A 21,664-nucleotide genomic window follows, 5' to 3' on the forward strand; every position below is an offset into this window, starting at 1 on the left:
TCGCTCGAAATTGGTTGAAAGCTTATTTGCCATAACTGATTTGTTACAAGGAGCAAAATCTATTGTTTTGTACTTTATATGGCGTGTGGGGGGATGATTTTCATAGAAAGAAAATTCAATTTTTAGAAAAAAAATTTTCGTTTAATTTTAATTAATTTAATTTTTTTATGTTCTTTATGATATTACTGCTCCATAAACCTTAAAGGCAGTCGGAACATTCAGGGCTTCGCCCTGATACGAGCAGTCTTGTTGTACTTACATAAATGATTTCCCTTGCAATTATCGACTGTTGTTTTACAAGTAATCGAAATTTAATAAAATTGGATCCTGATTAATTTCCCCCCTTTAGTCTTTGATTTAATTTGATTTCAGCGATCAGGTACCGGTCCAGCTTTAGCTACACAGTTTTTTGAACTATTTGTGGTTACGACTTACCATCAGGACTTGACTTTTTCAGGTGTTGTGAAGTTAGATCAATTATTTCTGGTAATTTTTCCTCTATGTCGCTGTCGCCTGTTGTGCAGTCAACTAGAGGGGGTAGATCACTTTCTTCGTCTGAGAGATGGAAGCCTGAAACTTCTTCGGCATTTTCGGTTTGAGGTTCATTTAAGTCTACAATGTCAACTAAATCTGGAAGATCAGAATAGTCGTCATCTGAGTGGTCACTTTGGCTCGACTTGTGATCACATTTGTCATGGAAGCCTGAAACTTCTTCGGCATTTTCGGTTTGAGGTTCATTTAAGTCTACAATGTCAACTAAATCTGGAAGATCAGAATAGTCGTCATCTGAGTGGTCACTTTGGCTCGACTTGTGATCACATTTGTCGTCCACAAGGACCGTGTTGATCTAAAAGGATTTTCCATATAGCTGGAAACTCTCGGAGAAACAAGTCGCACGCAACTTCGGCGCGACTGCTTGCCTCACCGAGCGCCCAAGGATTCGCTAATTGATTTAAATGGATTCCCGAGACAAAAATTATTCATTATAATCCTTTAAAGATGTAAAATTCAGACCCGACCACGGAATCGATTATATTGTCATTACAATCAATTATTTTTGAAAATATAATCGATCAGTAGCGGATTTAGGGGGGGGGGGGGTTTGGATGGGGGGCGGACGCCCCCTTCTCAGGGATTCGACCCCCTGCCGACCCAGAGGGTCCCCCCTTTTTTTACTATTTTGAGATATCCATATTTGCTGAAGGACCCTAAAATTTTTCAATATATTAATTTTGAGGGGGGAGCGCGCGCTGAAAAAACGCGTCTTTTGCAGCCGAAATTGGTCAGGCTGTGGTAATCCTGAAGCTAGAAGTCTAGTGAGAGCTCGTCCTCGCACACTATCATTGCCATGGCAGGGGATCGATTACACGATCTGATGATTTCTAAGTGAACACCTTACCACTATGGTAGGCGACTCTTTATAACAACAAATTCTGCCAATGATCTCAATAATGTGCACAAAAGACGATTTTAGACGTTACTGTAAGGCTTTTTTTAAACAAAACCATGCAACATAATCATTAAAACATCAACAGTTTGAATTTTAAGGTGACCAAATTTTAAAACAAATTTTTTATGAGATCTGTCGTCATCTGAGTGGATGTAAATCAGTTGATGTAATGGTGATGTAATCAGATGATTATATCTGAGTGGATGTAATAGTGTGGATCTAAATCAACAAAGAGTGTAAAAACGAGCTTGATCTAAACTCCAGGTCTATCTAAACTGAGCAGCCCTATTTACAACAAGGGCTCTTTTTCTTTTTCACACCCACCTGCAAATTTTTACATGTAAATTTGTTGACCACATTGTTCGATTGTTATGAAAATTTAGGTACAGACTAATAAGGCCATGACAAACATATTTGGTCTTCATACTCAACCTCGTAAAATAACTCGTTACACTAATGTATTGAAGCTCGGTTGAGGTGGTGGGAAAAGGAAAAAGAGTCACAACAAGAAATCGATTATGATCCATTTAAAATTGATTATGATCCTAATATTTTTTAAGTCGAAATAATCCATTATAATCGTATATAATCCTGTAAAAATGAATTATAATCTTAATAATTTTTGTGTCAAAATAAACAAAAGCCATTATAACCGATCACAATCCATTATAATGTTTTTTTTTTGAGAGTTTATTCCTGCAAATAACAGTAGTTCATATTTCCTGTTTAGTGCAATTGCTACGTACTACGTTTTATAAATTTATCTTTTTTGTCTCTATTTTTCCAATTCATTGCAGTTCAACGTTTCAATTTACTGTTTTTTTTGCCTGAACGAAGTTGTAAGGTTTGAACGGTGGCAGGGGGGATAAATTAATGGAAGAATTGAGGAGAGATTGAATGGTTGTTAAATCAAATCAAGTTAAATCATCTCCCCATTTTTAATCCCCTCATTTTACTCCCCAAGCTTAACCCCCTCCCCAGTTTACCCCCCCCCCCCCCGCTCCTCAGTTTACCCTTCCACCCAGTATACCCCCTCTCCCTCTCAGTTTCACTACAACCGCCATTCGCCCTCCTCCTATAGTAGAACAGGGGGGGAGGTTCGCTTAATGGTAGAATTGGGGGTTGAGGGGTTAATGATTGAGACCCCCATTGACTGGGGGAGGTAAAAAAAACTTGTGGAGGTGACGCTGAGACACGACACTTAATAACAAATATGGCATACATATTTGCAAATTTCTGCAAAGTTTGCAAAAACTTCTGCAAAACTAATCCAATTTAGTTTTTAAAATAAAATAGATGATAATACATTATAATGGATTATAAATGTTTTTTTTTTTATTTGAATGATAATCGATTAAAATGGATTATCTTGGCAAAAACAATCGATTTCAATGCCAAAAACAATGGATTATAAAGGATTATTTTTGGCATTGAAATCGACTGTTTTTGCCAAGATAATCCATTATAATCGATTATCTTTGAAATTAAAAATAACATTTATAATCCATTATAATCGTTTATCATCCATTTTATTTTTAAAACTAAATTGGATTACTTTTGCAGAAATTTTTGCTAAGTTTGCCATATTTGTTATTAAGTGTCTTTTTGTCTCAGCGTCACCTCCACAAGTTTTTTTAACTCCCCCCAACTCAACGGGGGAGGGGCGGGGGGGGGGGGGGGCTGGTTATATGGATTCTCAATCATCAACCCCTCAACCCCAAATTCTACCATTAAATAAATCTCTCCCCCCCCCCCCCCGTTTAGCTATTGGAGGGGGCGAATGGATTATGATTGGTTATAATGGCTTTTGTTTATATTGACACAAAAATTATTAAGATTATAATTCATTTTTGACAGGACTGTTAAGGCCTTACTGATAACTCCGCTTCTACTCGCAGGAACCACATTATGTGCGTTTTCTTCCTATTTTAATGATAGTATAAAATTGATAACTGAATAACAACACCTGTGTGACGTCATCCCACCAGGGTTCCTCGCTTTCCGAGTTCGAATCTCTCGTCGGCGATGAATTTTTTCCCGCTCGTCCAACTAATGCGTGCAGCCACGAGAACATAACTGCGTAAGATGTGATATTTAGCAGGGGCAAGCGGACTATTTGAGTTGAGCTGATTTTATCGACACTTGATTTGTTTTTTCGGGGAGGAAAGCTGAAATGTTTCGGATTCAATAGCCGATATTGGGTGTTTTTTTTTATAACACGATTTTGATGAACGTTTATGGTTAGCACAATTTTGATATCATATTCATTAAAACTGAGAATATTTATCGTGCAAAAATTATGATCAACCTTGATTGGCCAAATTCGGATAATTGGACATAAGTTACACGAATGACTGCAAAAATTACATCTGACTCGTGCGCTCAATTCAACAACTAAATAATAAGGAGCTAGACCCTTTTCGGGCTTTTATTGATTTCGCACCTGGGCTTTTATTGATTATGCTTTGAACAAAAAAGTGTCTCTCAGACGGGATTATCATAAAAAAGTAAGCAGTTTTTAACTGATTAGATTGTCTGATATGCAGTAAAACAAGTTATTTATTCATTATACGACGCCAGAATTAAGACAACGAATATGCTAGATAGAGTTTCTTTTGCAACAAACGGTCGTGCAGATAAATCAGATAATGATAAAGAGCGTAGAAAGATAGACTAGACAAAGAAAACCAACTAGATGCTTACGAAATTGTTGTTTGAACAGATACGATCCAGACTCTTAACTAAATACCATTTAAGCAAGCATATCAAATAATCACGGACTCAAGGTTGAATAGTTTTTGAAGGTTTGCAAAGCTATACTTATGCCTTTTTCCAATCTATTGAAAAGGCGAATAAAAAACTTGAATTTCTATTCATGGATGATATTATTTTCCGTCAAATTGGTACACATGTACATGTAAACCGCGTGACACTCAGACGTTGATATATATAGCAAAATAGTTGCTTGAGTTTGGAATAAATGGTAGTGCAACTGCAGCAGATATAAATAAACGCAGAATTACATTTCTAGGAACTTTGTTGTGTATTTTGCGGAGTTACATGCGGGAGTAAGGAGCTGTTCTCCTGCCAGAAGGTCCAAATGACATAAAATTAAAATCATTGGCGAGTTTTTGGCATTAAAGTGATTACCAGGAAATCTAACATTTCAGTGAAACAAAAGAAAAAGAAGTGGACAATTTTATAGCAATGAATTTCAAATTTTTTTCCAAAATTTTATCTGTTTCTTTATGCCCATGTTTCTTTGAAAAATTTCAGTTTGCAAGAATGTTGCTTAGAAAATATTGAGACAGCCCACATCGAAGTTTAGGCATAAGCAATCAATTATAAAGGATTATTAGGTGATGATTTTTTGACAATTATAATTACCAAAATTGGGTGTTTGAAGGATTTATAATCGATTACAATTGTGATTTTTTCCAAGAGATTATAATCTATTATAATCGATTGTAATTGATTACAGTTCATACAAAAAACTCTAATAAACAATTATAATCTATTATAATCTCTTATTTTGTCAGAATTTTGTAACGCCGAAAAGACAATTTAATTAAATCCCATGGGTTAATATTTTTCTCTCAAAAACAAAATCTCTAAGAGCGAGATGTCTTGTCACACTTTGGTTCATCTGAACAGAAAGTTTCACCACAAAACAAAAGCTTGGTATTAGTTGAAAGGTTCTTGGGTTTAGTTTCATGATTTACTCGAAAAACTTATTTTTCTCATAAAATAAGCAAATCGGATGCAAGGTCGGAGACAAAATGTGCAAACAACAGGAGTTATAACTGATTATAATCGATTATAATGGATCTTTTGTGAGTCACTAATTAAAACAGAGGCACAACATATGAATTAGGAACTGCGATAAAAATGATCGATTACAATCGATTACAATTGTATCGATGGATCAATAATAGATGGATCAATAATCGATTATAATCGATAAAAAAGTATTATAATTGATTATAATTTGAGTTAAAAAAGAGAGATTAAAATAGATTATTAATTGATTAAAACCATTTTTATCCCAATTTTAGAAAGATTAATACTAAAGTCTTGATATAATCTCATATCGTTTCCATCATTTGATTTTACAGAAACATAACTCATGCAAAACAATTCAAAAAACGTGAAAACAACCGAATCTTGAACATTTATTTTGCAGCAAAGAAAGAAATCGAAGTGCACCCCATATAACATTAAAATGTCTTAAGCTAAAATTGTTCGCTTTGCTTCTCAAAACTAAGCGACGTTCATCGTAACAATTTGGCAATTTGAAACGATTCTGATGTATTTAGTTTTTAGCCAGTAGATTAATTAATGATTCTTAGTGGTCGTAAACACTGCATGCGATCTCTGTGGAATATGTCAAACTCAACCGTTTCATCGAAAGTAGTCATTTGCAATAACTCTTAATTTATAAGCAAAGAAAACATTATCAAACACTCAAATTCTCATTGTTATAAAAAAGTTTCACTTTTGATTACTGGGAAAGTCCATATGCTTGTCTCGAAAGAGTCTTGGACATAGGCAAAGCTTTTTAAAATTTTCTGATTTTTTCTTTTACTATCGAATCCCTTAACATAACCTTAACCCCTTAATCCAGGTCTTGAGGTCATGTTAAGAGATTCGATAGTATAAGAAACAATCAGAAATTTTTAAAAAGCGTTGCCTATAACCAAGACTCTTTCGAGACAAGCATATGGACTTTCCTGGTAATCAAAAGTGAAAACTTTTTATAACAATGAGAATTTGAGTGTTTGATAATGTTTTCTTTGCTTATAAACTAAGAGTTATTGCAAATGACTACTTTCGATGAAACGGTTGAGTTTGACATGTTCCACAGAGATTGCATGCAGAGTTTACGACCACTAAGAATCATTAATTAATCTACTGGCTAAAAACTAAATACATCAGAATCGTTTCAAATTGTCAAGATGTTACGATGAACGTCGCTTAGTTTTGAGAAGTAAAGCGAACAATTTTAGCGTAAGACATTTTAATGTTATATGGGGTGCACTTCGATTTCTTTCTTTGCTGCAAAATAAAAGTTCAAGGTTCAGTTGTTTTCACGTTTTTTGAATTTTTTGCACGAGTTATGTTTCTGTAAAATCAAATGATGGAAATTATATGAGTAAAGATTTGGTCAGCCCACCACCCGCATCCAGTTTCAAGCCTATTAATCGATTATATCATGACTTTAGTATAAATCTTACTAAAATTGGGGTAAAAATGATTTGGGATAAAAATGGTTTATAATCTCTCTTTTAAACTCAAATTATAATCAATTATAATACTTTTTTTATCAATTATAATCGATTATTGATCCATCTATTTTTGATCCATCGATACAATTGTAATCGGACTTATGGACTTTCCTAATAATAGAAAGTGAAAATTTTTTATAATAATTAGAAAAGTAGTTAATGGTTAACCAGAAAAAAAATAGTTAATGGAAAATTAGCCTGTAAAATAGTTAATGGTTTATAGTGGACGTAAACACTGCATGCGGTCTCTGTGGAGTGAGTCAAACTTAACCGTTTAATCGAAAATAGTCAATTTGCAGTAAATCTTGGTTTTTAAGCAGAGGAAACATTTTAGAGACCTCAAATTCTCATTGTCATAAAAACTTTTCTCTATTGATTATTAGGAAAACCCATATGCTTTTCTCGAAGGAGTTTTAGATATAGGCAAGGTTTTTTAAAAATTTTTTGGTGTTTCTTATTGTATCGAGTCCCTTAAAACGACCTTATGTTGATTGCTTGAGTTTTTGTTTTTCTGTTGTGAACATGCTCATTCGGCGACGTTCGATGTAACTTCAAGCTGGTTCCCTTCAATGTGTAATTATGGTGGAAAAATGAGAAGTTATGGAAATGAAAGCTAAAAACTAATGTTTCATCACAACATATGTATGGTGCGACCTCTTCACAGTTTTGAGTCAGTTTCGCTCTAGCTAGGCGGATACATAAAAAAGAAATTAAGTTTCTTGCAGAGAGGTGGATTAACCATTGCAGGCTGAACTGTTTCATGATTGTTTTTACCACAAATATCGGATTATTTACAAAAACTAAATGTTTCACAACAAGCTAGATCGTTTCAAAAAAATTTTCAAAAAAAAAGAAAAAGAAAACTAAATTAGCATGCATGTGCTTTTGCATGCTTTGTATAGTTGCAGCAACTGCATACCAAAAAAGTCAATAATCAGTCCATAACTACTCATGGTAATTTTACATAAATCTTGCTGCGTTCATAAGATTTTTCAAGGAAATTTACTGAAAGGAGAATTTTTAAAAGCAACATTGTATCGTTTTGTTTTTAATTTCCTAGCTTAAAAAGTCTATATAACAAACCTATTGAAGTATCAATTAGGAAATTTTATAGAATCTGGTGAATTTTTTTAAAAAAAATTCTTGTGTAAGTTAAAACAAAAAGAGTTAGTAAGGAGTAGATTTTCTACTTGAGTTAGTTTTTCGTTTAGTTTCCTTTACTAACTCAAAAACGTTTCCAACATAAACAGAAATATAAACTCCTAATTATTTTCAAAAACATACGATTTCACAACAAGCTCGGTCGTTTCAAAAAAATTTAAAAAAACAGAAAAAAAAACTAAATTAGCAAACATGTGCTTTTGCATGCTTTGTATAGTTGCAGCAACTGCATACCACAAAAGTCAATAATCAGTCCATAACTACTCATGGTAATTTTACATAAATCTTGCTGCGTTCATAAGAATCTTCAAGGATGTTTACTGAAAGGAGAATTTCTTAAAAGCAAAATTGTATCGTTTTTTTTTCATTTCCTAGCTTGAAAAGTCTAATTAACAAAGCTATTGAAGTATCAATTAGGAAAATATATAGAATCTATTGAAAATTTTTTCAAAAAAAAAAATCTCGGGTAAGTTAAAACAAAAAGAGTTAGTAAGGAGTAGATTTTCTCCTTGAGTTAGTTTTTCGTTTAGTTTCCTTTGTTAACTCAAAAACTTATCCAGCATAAACAGAAATATGAACTCCTAATTGTTTTCAAAAACATACATTTTCATAGAAAACGTTTAAAATCTTCTAACTGCTCGACAAAAAAACTTTAAATGTACGTCAAAATTTACAATTTCAAATAGTAGCAGCTTCAAACTGTTTTAAGAATATAAAAAAATGTGTTGTAGTTGCCTACACCCTTCAAAAACTCATAAATTGTTTTCTGAAAAAAAGACAACACATGAAGGAAAGAAATGTTTTTGGTAAGAGCCTTTCCCGACTATTTAAACTTTTCCATAAAAAACGCCGGGTTGTCTTCAGGAACGATGCAATGCTACGGTCTCTTACGACATAGACTACAGCGAACTACAACCGCAACTTCATCAATATGCTCTGCAACTGACTGAAATTTCGTTGCACTTACAAATTATTTCAAAGCATTCTTCGACTTTTTCGCTGGTCATTTTCTAGTCCTTTCGGTGTCTTCATCTGAGCAAACTTTTTCCCTTGAATTTGGATTCTGTTTTATGTCCAGTGTCCAGCTTTTTCCCCCAATTGCTAGCTTTTCTCGTTTTATTGTCAGAGCAACTATTTCTCTTCAAAAAGTTTCATTGTAGCTGTTTTCTCTCTTGCTGTGTCCAATAGCAGTCCAATTAGAGCAATATGTCCTCTTCGAAATTGATTACATCCCGCATTTATCGCTCTCGCTTGTCGTCTCTAGCTTTTCGCGTTTGATCATCGGAACAAACCTTCCTATTCCGTTTGGTACCGTCCAGCTTTTCTAGCCAGCTTCTTGTCTCGAACATTTCTCGTTCGCTCGTCAAAGCAAAAATTCCTTCAAACCAGACTCCGTTCAGTTTTCTTTTCTCGCTTGCTAGTCCACACTAGCCTTCCGCATTGGTTCGACAGTGCAAACTTTCCTCTTTAAATTCGATTCCATTCTCCTTTTTTGCCGCTTGCTAGTCGTCTCTAGCTTTTTGCGTTTGATCGTCGGAACAACCCTTTATCCTGAATTCGGTTCAGTCCGGCTTTTTCCCCCAGCTATTCGTCTGCAGTTTTTCTATAATGGCTTAAGCAATGACAAAAGTAATAAGAAATGAACATCCCTGCTCCACCATCAACAACATAGTAACCTATTAAGAAATAGTTCAAAAACTCAGAGAGAAAAAAAAAGAGAAGGCCTAAAAAACTTAGAAAAGGACTTCAATTAAGTTAAGAGCAGCTAGTACAAGAATAAGGTGCCTTTTTTTAATTTTTTTTCAAATACATTTTACAATATTTTTTTTCTCATTTTTCAGAAAACTGGTGCATTACGCGGAAAAATTGCCAGTTTTACTTTGCTGCTGATGTGTTCTTTAAGGGCTCACTGCCTTTTGACGTCCTCCCGGATGTACTTAGTGTAAAATTTTGGAAACCAACTTGTTACTATACACTATTACAACCCAGTGAGAAAAAATGTATAGGAACAATTCAATGGTTGATCATTCGGAATGTTTATATAACACGCCTTTGGAATTAAAAAGCTTTAAATTTAGCTTCTTTCAATTTTTTGTGATCTAAGACAAATGCTGCATTGTTTTTGCTGCTGCATGCTGACTGAGTTGCGTAATCATAAAATTCAAGCCCTGATTCTCACTGGTTTTTCTCAGTCAGACAAAAACCATGTCAAAAAACCACGCTTATTTTTAAATGTTTGACTATTTTCTTCCTCGAATGACCCTGGTTTTGAAGTGCAACTTGTCAGATTAACTCCAGGGCTATGAAGCTATGATTTTGTTTACTGTGAAATTTTTACTAGTACAAAATTACATCGATATGCAAAGAAACTTCAATTGTTTCGCTAGCTAGATTTTTTTTTGCTAGATATTTTTTGAGCTGGATTTTTTGTCGAAAGTTTCTCAATGGCTCTAACTGCCTAAAAATATATCTTCAAAACATATAACAAAATAAGTTTTTTTGTAATTTTTTTTTTCAGATTCTTTCAGATATCATTTTTGAAAATTTAGATCAAATCGGGCTAAAAGTGTGAATTTTTTAACTGGTTTTTTCCAGGCTGAGAAGTTAAATTTCCGTTCTGAAAAATTTTTATCGAAAAAAAATTTATAGAGTAATTTTCTTTTACACTTCGTGGTTGAAACAAGAGTATATTTTAAATTATTATGATCTCTCATCCAAGCTTGCTGGGTAATAAATCTGACCTATCAAACCCAGTTCGTGCTAAAAAGGTAACATGCGATGCTGTTGTGAACAACGCAATTACACAGATTAATAAACTGATGAAATAGTATCCGATATACTCATTGATGGTTCCTCCAAAAACAGACGCGCCCATAATTCGGCCACATCACATCATAATGATGTAACTGACCGATGCAAATGTTCGCATTTGTTCTATACTTTCATCCCCTCCCTGTTTCACTGCTTTTGATTGAATGATGAGGTAGAAAGGGATGTCGATTCCATCGATTGACAAGGGATTCACTTTCAGTAGAATTACTGCCCAAGATTTGGTCTCAATTTCAGGCATGAAGTATGGCAGAAACATTGCGAAGGCAGTGATAGGCGTGAATATTTGTGCACAGAGCATAGACTCTGTTAACCAATACGCCCGCTGTAGCACCTGAAAACCAACAAGAGAGTGAAAGTCATGAGTAAGGGCAAAAAAAATTAGAGAGGCCTGCGATTTAAAATAAGATCGACGTGGCTCGAACTTGATAATTCCTGGCCGACAAAACTGAACATTGCCAGTTCCAGACGAGCGTAACCAAATCTTGCAAGTCTAGACCAATGCGATGAAAAAAAACCGGCATAAGGAGCACGATTGAAAAGAAACCACCGCAACCGGTGCAACTAGCAAAAAAAACCAACACAATCCACCAAAATTAGGTTGCGCCCAAAGTCTTTTCCTAACTTGCGAAAAAGTAATTTCTTAGTTTGCACCACAGTATTTTCGTAGACTCGTCAATTTTTTCCCGTTAAACAATACTGCAAGCCAAAACTTTATAAAAATATAAATATTTTCTTAGGAAAATTCGTTTGTTTTCCACTCCTTGTTTGGCTTTAGCGCGACTAACAAAAATACTTTCAAAAATGAATCTGACAGGATTAAAAAGATCTTGAGCGGCATTGCAACTAAGAAAAAACTGTACGGTAAAACTTTTACCTGCGGCGCGAGTACGAAGATCGGTGTGAAAACTATAAGTGGGGCAATTTTCAACTAATTTTGGGTCTCGGCTATGGAATTTATGTTAGTCTTAAGGATCAAAGCAAACACGTTGAACTTTGACAAATTTAACCTAGCATTTTATTTAAATTTATTATTTCTTAAATTTAATTTCTACTCAAAATTTTTCGGATGTGTTCGTAAGTGAAACAAGTGACAGAGAGCATGGTTACTCCAAGCTAAAGTCACTAGCAATCATACGGTCTTGCATTTACACTGATTTGGAAACGACTTGACTATTATTGTCAAAACAATAGTAGGGAAAAAGCAAACTTCTAAATTTTGATAAAAAATTTTAAAGGTTTTAATTTTGTGAATTTGAAAATTCAATTAATCCTACCTTGACCAAGCCATACAAAATTGTGCAATATATAAAAAATATGTTTTTGAGATTTTTGAAAATGTTTTTTTTCTGAGAGACCTTTCGTATATCTAGTAATATGTTATGCGCACAAAAAAATAAATAAGTTTACATGCAAATTTCTTTTTTGGAAAATGTTTGGTCAAGCGCAAAGTTCGTTTTGCGCTAGAAAAAATAATTTTTTTTCTTTTTTGGGGCAATTTTGAATAGAATCATAGAATTTTTAGACTGGCCAAAAATATTCTATTAATGGAAATTTTATGATCAGAATTTTTCGCCGAAAAGTTTTTCTTTTTTATTTATAACGATACACCGACTGTTATGCTGAAACAAGAAAAATTATTTCAGAAAACTTGAGTAGCCAAGAAACGATACCTTTAACTAAATTTCTATATATAAATTTAATAGCAAAGAAACACTCAAAAGATTTTCAAAAATGTTTGGATCCGTATGTTCGAGTGAGAAATTTTCAGAATAACTAGAGATTAAGAGTCGCATAGAAAAAAAATTACGTTTGGAAGCAATACGGTTTGAACATTCTAAAAAGTACTCCCATATCGCAGAACTTCTTATAAAAATCTTATAATATTTTCTCTTATTTTACAATTTTTTGATCAGAAAAGTTTTCATGAGGAAAGTTCTCAAAGAACAACATTACTTATATATAAGTATCTACGCTTCTGTCAAGGTTAAACTGTTGTCAAAAATTTATATTGATTACAATTTTTAAAGTAACTTTTAACTAACTGCGGTATTTATGCTCTGGGCTTCTATTATTGTACTCAGCAGCAGCAGAGAACTTGTTTCTAGTCGGAAGAAAACTTTAAATAATCGTGAAAAATAATACGGAAAATATCGTGCGAAGAGTTCAATTCTTACAACTGACTTTCTTATAAGGATTCCTAAGTTGTAAAATTCTTGGAGTCTAATCCTGTAAGAAATTGTGAAACCCTTATAAGAAAACTTCTAAGATAGCGACTTTTGGTCAATTTGGGAAAAACAACTAGATTGGCTAGCGTTAAGATACATTTTTCAGAAGTAAAGTACATTGTTAATAGAAGTCTGGCTTTTCAGAACCTCCTTACTTTTGTGAGAACAAAATTAGTAGATGTTAACATATTTTGTTTCAGGACATCGCAGTTTTCAAAATTGTATAAAATTTTAATCATTATTATTCTGTTTTTGGCTAATGTTTGATGAGAAAACTTTTTTACAATTTTTTATCTCTTCAATTTTTTGAAAGGCCAGAGCAACAATGAAAACAACTTTCTTAAAATTAAAAACTAAAATGAAGAAACAAATATTTTTTTGCATTATCTTTATTACCTGTGACTCCTCCAACGATTGACACAAACACAAATCCCATGCTGCCCAAGTCAATCCCAATAGCCTCTTGAAAAGGAAGAGAGTAGGCTGCATCTCGAAAACACGACATGATACACACAACCATCTATGGAATCATCACTCTCATAGTCGATAATGCGCAGAATTTTTTGAATGATTTGTTTTTTCGTTAACGCTTGAGTTCCTTGCTGGTGGTAAAATGAATATAGCTATCCATGAAAACATAGCCTCAAGGACGCATGCAAATAAAAAAAAGAGCACAGTAACATCCGATTGGTATAAGGGCGCTTCCCATAATAGACCCAGAAATCGTTCCAATAGAAAAAGATGTCTGAATTGTGCCTGCCATTAAGCCTGCCTTGCCAGGAAAGCATTTTAGAGGTATTGGAGTTAAGATTGCATATTACATTGCAATCCCAATACCATTTATCGCTCTGGTAAAAAAGCAAAATGTGAAATAAAAGCCCGAGCCGGATATAAAATGTAGGAGTCCAAAGGAGAAGATAGTAATTGAACATAGTAATGTTCCGATAGTTGAGACAAGTTTGGTGTTTTTCGGAGTAGTGAATGCTCCGAACACGAATGAGGAGAAAAGACAGGAGAAGTCTTAAGATCCGCTTATGATTCCCAGAGATTAAGACTGTGTCTAACCTATGAAATATATTGACGCTAAAATGAGTATACAGAGCAGGCGCGAGTAGAACGTAAGACCATTTATCCATGAGGGAAAGGATCAACATACGGGCTGTGCAGCTCATGACGGCGAACCGCTGCTGTGACCCTGCTTAAAGTATACATGCAGCTTTTCGGTTACTGGGCTGGGTAATGTTGCCTCATCTTCAAGCAACGAGCACGGATTATGATGGGCCGCCTCGAACATCCGACCTTTCGATAGAGAGGCGGAGATATAACCACATCACCAACGCTTCCCTACTTATTCTGATGCTCGTGTTAAAGGGAAGAATGCGCCTTTTAGAAAATCTGTAGTCAATCAGGTTTTTCTATTTGATTCATCACTGAGATACTCTTGTAAGAGCTATACCCGAGTCGAAATTTTTCACCTAATTTGAAGCAAGATTTGAGCGGTTTGAGCGGTTTTTTAGACAATTACGCTCAAAATCTTGCTTTAAAATGAGTGGTTTGAGCGGTTTTCGAACGGTTTATCTAAAAAAAATCGCTCAAAAATCGCGCAAGATTTGAACGGTTTTGAGCGGTTTATCTAAAAAAAAACGCTCAAAAACCGCGCAGGATTGAGCGGTTTTTCTAGATAAATCGCTCAAAACCGCTCAAATCTTGCGCGGTTTTTGAGCGGTTTTTTTTAAGATAAACCGCTCAAAAACCGTTCAAATCTTGCGCGGTTTTTGAGCGGTTTTTTTAGATAAACCGCTCAAAACCGTTCAAATCTTGCGCGGTTTTTGAGTGGTTTTTTATCGATAAACCGATCAAAAACCGCTCAAACCGCTCATTTTTTATCAGGTTTGATCCAAAGGGAATTGTTGTGGCTAGAAATTTGTTTCTTTTTTTTAAATTTTTTTTTTCAATTCTGTTTTCCAAAGATTGTGAAACTATACTTCTTAAGAAACCCTAACCCTAACCCTAACCCTAACCCGACCCCGAGTCATTTTCGGAAAAGAGGAACTGTGTGGCTCCGACCTTCGAGATCTCAGTTTGACTCGTCGTAAACTACCAATTTGTGACGAGTAAAACTGAGCAAAAAACCTGGTTTTAAAACCTCGTTTTTGATGAGCAAAGTGCTTTAAATTGAGCAAAAGCACTCTTAATTAATTTAAGTTTGATTAAAAACAAGTTTTAACATGTTTCTGAACATCTTGCCTTTTATGAAAAAATGATTATCATACAATTTTCATATTTGGAAATTGTATGATAACCATTTTATTGTGTGCATGTCTCTGCCAGGTATTACCATTGGGGGACCTGGCAGAGACATGCAGACACCCTCGAATATAGCCAAAATAGCCCCCACGCCCACTACTGCCATTCTTCTGATTTCAGAAGGACCTTGTTCGGTCTCCTTATCTTTCTGATCAGTATTCGATGGCTTAGTTCTGTCTGATAACTCTGTTGTGATTATGTTTTCCGAGGAATTTTGCTCCATTTTTCGCAACTGACAAACAGTATTTTCAGATACGTTTATTTATCAATTAAAACTGCCTGCTTGATGAGATTTACCAAAATATAATAACTATTTTCTTGTTAATATCAATCAATCAAATAAAAATTGTGTTTAAATTTGAATAGATGAGAAGACTTCTGTATACACCAGTATAACTCCTCTAAAAATTGAGAGATGAAACAACTGCCCATTCGTGTACCAACAATCCCCTTATAATCTGTCAAAAAATATGACTTAAATACACAAACAAATCTTTACCATTTAAATAATTTTACAAACCCAGTCTTTTGATGATTGATAATTTCGCCAATTTTTATCACATATAGATCTCACAGAAGAACTCTCTTTGTATCTGAAGATATAAACCCAAAATTTTGCAATTGTAATCATTATGCCATGGCAGATGTCAATCTTGTCAAGATCATGCAAAACCATATTGTGAAGATTTTGGCAAGATAGCACTGATGTTCAAAATCAAAACAACTGATTTCAACTTCAAAATTGATATGTATAATCAATCCACTCCTTTTTCACGAAATTTTTTAAAGTTTCAACTAATTTGGATCATATAACTTCAGTCTTAAATGTTTTTGTTGTTCTAACTACAAAAAAAAACGACCAAAAATTTGTGTTCGGTGTGTTTTTTTTCAAATTAAGAGTTTTTTAACAAAATTAAACTCTTTCGACAATTTTAGACTCTTTAATTAGCCATTTTGACGAATTTTTTTTCTATATCATCTGCAAATCATTGCTGCATTGAGTTTAAATTTAAAATGATTTTTCACCCATGATCATTTTTCGGGGTTTAAAGAATTGCCAATTTGGCTAATTTGGGATAATTAACACGCGATGTGTTTCGCGCTATCAACGCTTAGGCGGAGATTTAATCCGTCTCAGAAAAAAATAGAAAACATGGTACTTGTCTTATTGATACGTCACTAGAAGCCAAATCTATCGCGTGGTACTTTTTATGACTTGTAAGGGCTCTATTCATCAATATTTTTTTTAAAACCGAACACTGCTCCAAGACGTTAAAAGACAGTCAAAACATTCAGGGTTTTTAACGAAAATTAATAACATTTAGGAACATATCATCCAGGGTTAACCTCCGTAGGCCAAAAATGCTAATCTTAAAATTCCCTTAACTAAGTCCATGAGAAAATGCTAATCATGTAAATTTCATTAATTGTGGCATTTCATTAATTTATTCCAATTTTAAAAGAACTTTTCTTGGTTTTGCACGAAAGTCGGCGTATCGACAAAAATAAGAAAAAAATTGGCAAAAAAATGCTGATCATATTTTTCTATAGATGGAAATTGTATAATTCTAATTTTTTTGACAACGAGATCAAAATATTGTCCAAGTAGTTTCAACAATGCTCAAAAAAAATTTTCCAGAGCAAATTGAATTTCGTGCTCAGCAAAGGTTTCCCATAAAAAATGTTGACAACATTTAGTTTTTTTTTGTACTTAACATAAGGTTTTCCTGAATACACAAAGCTTAGATTCATTTTTCATTTCTCACAAATTTTTTTGTTCAAAAACGCTCAAAAAATTTATTTGTTTTCTCTTGTATATTTTTGTATGCTATAGTCAAGGGCGGATCTAGGATTTTCTTGAGAGGGGTGTTTTTCAAACTGATTTTCTGAACTCTGGCAACCCACTATGAAGCCCCAATTTTAACAAATTTTCTGCGCCGCAAAAAATTCTTGCTAAAAAAAGCGTTTTTAGGCTTTTTTGGACATTTTGAGTGCTCCCTCCTCAAATTTAGTCTATGTTGGCGCCAAAAGGGCTTTTAGAAACGTTTTAGGGACAGTCATCCAAAAACGGATACCTCAAAATAGCACAAAGTAATAGTTTTCTTCTTGTTCTTTTTCATCCTCCAACTTTTGATTTTTCTAACTTCTGACCCATCAAAGAGTTCGAAAAAAATCAGTTTGATGAAATTAAAAAATAAAGAGTAACTAGTTGATGTGTTAGTTGCACCGAAGGTTCTAACAATAGATATTTCAAAGTGGAGATGGTTAAAATAAATATAAGAACACTAACTTTGGTCTGAATATTAGCTTTATTTTTTTGAGTTTTGTAAGTTTTAAGTGCCAAGGAAGATCTGCAGGAAATTTCGAAAACTAGCGTTCCTTTTTTTTCATAAAACTACGTTTTTCTTAGCTTAATCACAACTGAAAAATTTTGGAAGTTTTCTAATTTCGGTTTGAAAACTGAAAAAGGGGAGGAAGTTTGTCATTTAAGCATTGTCAATTGAATCATGTCAGACTTTGTCATTTAAATAATGTCATTTGAATCATGTTCGAAAAGGGATTATCTCTCATATCGCTCGCTTTTTTGCGATGTTTGTTTAAAGCACCTAATTTTGCGTGGAAAAAAAAACTTAAAAATAAAACGTACTCTTACACAAAGTTCCCACCAATTTCGTTTGTACAAAAAGAAAATCAAAACAAAAAAGTGTACGAGAAGCAGTTCTAAGAAAATTAAAGCAACAGAGTTTTCAAGAATAGAAAATCTCACTGGCTGTTATAATTATTTTCACTCATAAATTTTTACTCTTGTTGTTTTAACTGTGTTGCTCTCATCTTTTTTTTACCCTAGGTTCAAGGTATTCACAACCTTTCAAGCCTGGTGTAAATTTCAGATTTCTTGAAATAGGCTTCCACGCTTTTTCAATTTTTGCACTATGTTGGAAAACAAAATTGAAACATAACTAGGGAACATCAGTTCTTAGGTAAAAATGATAGTAAACATAAAATTTTTGATGAGAATTTGACAAAAATTGCTTATATTGACAATTTGTGAAAAAAACAGTGAAAAATAATGCAAGACTCGTATTAACTCTTCTACAGCAAACCGAGCTAAGGTTTTTATCGAGTTATATGTTTTTCACAGTTTTTTTAAAGACTTGTTCTCGATGTCCTATGAAAGCAGCATAAATCAAATTTTCAGAATTAAAAAATTTTTTGTCTATTTTTCTCAAAAACAGTTTTTTGCAACGTCAAAAAGACCTGAAAAAATAACCACAATTTTTTTTTGTCTTGACAAATTGTAGAGAGGAAATTTTTCTGAAGCAAGCATCGTATCATTTTAGTTAAATGCTACAAAAAATTGACAGCTCGCCAAAGACAACAAAACAAATGGTTCCATAAATCCGCTGTGGCTGTAGTCAATGCGTAATTAAAACTTTAAATTCAAAAAACAGTACTTTGCGATTTTTCGCCATTATTTAGAAGTTTCCTACTTTCATCATGATGTTTGTGTAAAACATCTATAGTCAGATCGGTCTTAATGCATTGCACATGAAAAACCGTTAAATCTTTGTCAAATCTAGTTTTGAATAGCCAGGGTCGGCTACGAACAAAACCATAAATTTTGAGGAAAAATCAAATTGATGAGAAACACTTTTTCAGTTCATGGAAAAAGGATAAGCATACAACTTCCATATATCAAAAATCACAACCCATAGACCTTCCATGCAATTTTTTGAGTCAATTTATGGAATTCCAATTTTTGGTCAACGCGGGAGACAATTTTTTCTTCACAGACACTTAAGGGCACAGTTCTCAACAATGAGACTTTTAAGGAGTCAAAATCAACACAATATGATATCACACTTGGCCCCTACACGCTTTTTTTAAAGTACCTGAATCAGGTTCCAAACAAACATCTTACGTCATAATTCCTCTCGGTCATTTCGTGGTCCGAACAATTAGGTTTGAAATTGCAACATTCAAATGTTTGATGAGTTGATGTTCAAATAATAACTGATGAACTGGTCAGACTCATTTAAATTAGTCAGACTTATTTAAATAACATGAGTTAATAAATGTCAAACCATTATTAAGCTTCAATATATCACGTCGCGATTTTGGTCTGAATTGAAGCTAGCTGACTTTTAAAAGGTATTTGACACTTATTACCCTTAGTTGATTATAGGTGAGTTGATTTTAAACTATAAAGTTTATAAATTCAATTCGCCATGTATTACTCTGGCTACTTAGAGCATCTAGGCTGCGGCCAAACCCAATCTGATAACCCCTCTCTCACTGGGTTCCAGTGTGACGTTATTTACTCGACCCGGATCTCCTGGCTAATCGTGGGTTTTTTGGGCTGTTTTATCCATTTGTATGTCGCTTTCTGCTATTTGTACATGCAATATTCAGTTCGAAGCCCGATAGAGGCTATCATTTTAAACCTCTCCCTTTTCGACCTGTTCTGCTGTGTTGGGCTTTTTGCATGCGGGCTCTTGCAACTTCTACCAATGTCTTACAATTGGCATCTCAATTGCATTGTATTTAGTATCTTTCGACCATTCTATCAATACGGTCTTTTGCTGATGATTTTAATGCTGGCTGCAAACAGATATTATGCCGTGTGTCGTCCTGTTATGTACGATCTCTTATTCTCAGAACAAAAAATCAAGAAATATTCAATCACAATTTTAGCAATCACCGTGATTATTTCTCTGATAAAATTAACAAAGGATTGCGAGCTTGAAGACAAGTTAAGCAGATTAATTTTTCACAAGTATATTGACATAAGCTTCTATTGCCTATTTATGATCCCGATTTCAATTTTCGTTATAGTTTTATATTTTCGCATTCAAATCAAGTTCAGAAGAAGACTCGCTGAAGATGAGCGAATCAGTTTTTTCAACGGAGGCGCCCTTGATCAAGATATTACCGAGGATCGAACCTACCTTAGGGCTCTTTCTTGCTCACTCGCTGTCAATTGTATACTTTTACTATTTGATTTGGTTGTCACGACAGCCTTATATTGGCCCGATTTTGACATGTTTACAGACATCCAAAACGAAGAAGCCCTAATAGTTTTCAACACTTTTGAGATCTCTGCGACATTCCTATTTGTTATTAACCCTTTCATATTTTTTACCACCAGTAAAGAGTTTCGAGCAAAACTGGCGCGGCCTATCAGATACTTCCGAGGCGCTGTCGACAAGAATGCCCAACTGCCTGTTGCAAGGCTTAACACAGAACCTAACCCTATGGATTGAAGAAGAACGTAAGAAACCAATTTGAAGTCTTCATCTATGAAAATGCTTGAAGTTGCTGTTTGCCTTATCGACAAGATTTCAAAAGCAGTAACAAGATTACTCGTATCAATGCGAAGCCCTGACTGTTTCGACTGCCTTTTAAGGTCTACGGAGCAGTAACAGCATGAAGAATTTAAATGCAATAAGTATTTTTAAAAAATTAGAAGTTGTTTTTTTAGGCAAAAAATTAGAAATGAGTTTTTTTTTAGGAAAATCATCCTCCCCACACGCGTTATAAAGCACAAAATGATAAATTCCGCTCCTAGTAGCAAATAAAACTGCTCTTATATCAAGGCAAAGTCCTGAATGTTCCGACTGTCCCTTAATTCATAGCGAATAGTTTTTGAGAAAAGAAATCGTTGAAAACCTATAGGTTTTTGACAATATCAAAGAGTAAAACTTTGAGTCGTGCAAAGTTAATACGACCAAGTGGCTAGCCCAAAGCGTGCATAATTTAGTCCAGAACATGGCCAATTTGGCAATTTCTAAACCCTAGAACTTTTAAAAAAAATCATAGGAGGTGAAATATCTTTTTAAATTTGAACTCAGGAAGTCGATATCTTCAATGGGGGGGGGGGGAGGGGGTATTAAAAGTTTTTGTTGAAAGTTATTATTTCGATCGGTGAAAAGTGACTGAAAAAAAACCTCACCGAGCATAAATATTCCGTTCTCTGCAAAAATGCGAACAACAATTATGGCAAATAAGCTTACTTCAACCAACTTGGAACGATTTTTAAGCAGGAGTAAATCTTCGCTTAGGCGATAATAGAGCAAACTATGTCGCGCGTTAATTGTCGCAAATTAGTCAAAATGGCAATCTTCAAACCCCATAACTTTATGAAAAATGATCACAGGTGAATCATCATTAAATTTCCTCTCACGCGCTAATAGAGCACAATGTATCGCGCGTCAATGGGTCACGGGTTAAGTTTCCCTTTACGCGTAAATAGAGCGAAATAAATCGCGTGTTAATTGTCCCAAGTTGGCCTAAATGGAATTCTTTAAGCCCTCATAACTTTACGCAAAATGATCTCAGGCAAAATTGTTTTTCAATTTTAAGCTCAGGACAGTGACATGTTTTGAATGATATTAAAGAAATCC

The sequence above is a fragment of the Symsagittifera roscoffensis genome, chromosome 2 (genome assembly GCF_963678635.1).
Source record: "Symsagittifera roscoffensis chromosome 2, txSymRosc1.1, whole genome shotgun sequence".
Classification (NCBI taxonomy): Eukaryota; Metazoa; Xenacoelomorpha; order Acoela; family Convolutidae; genus Symsagittifera; species Symsagittifera roscoffensis.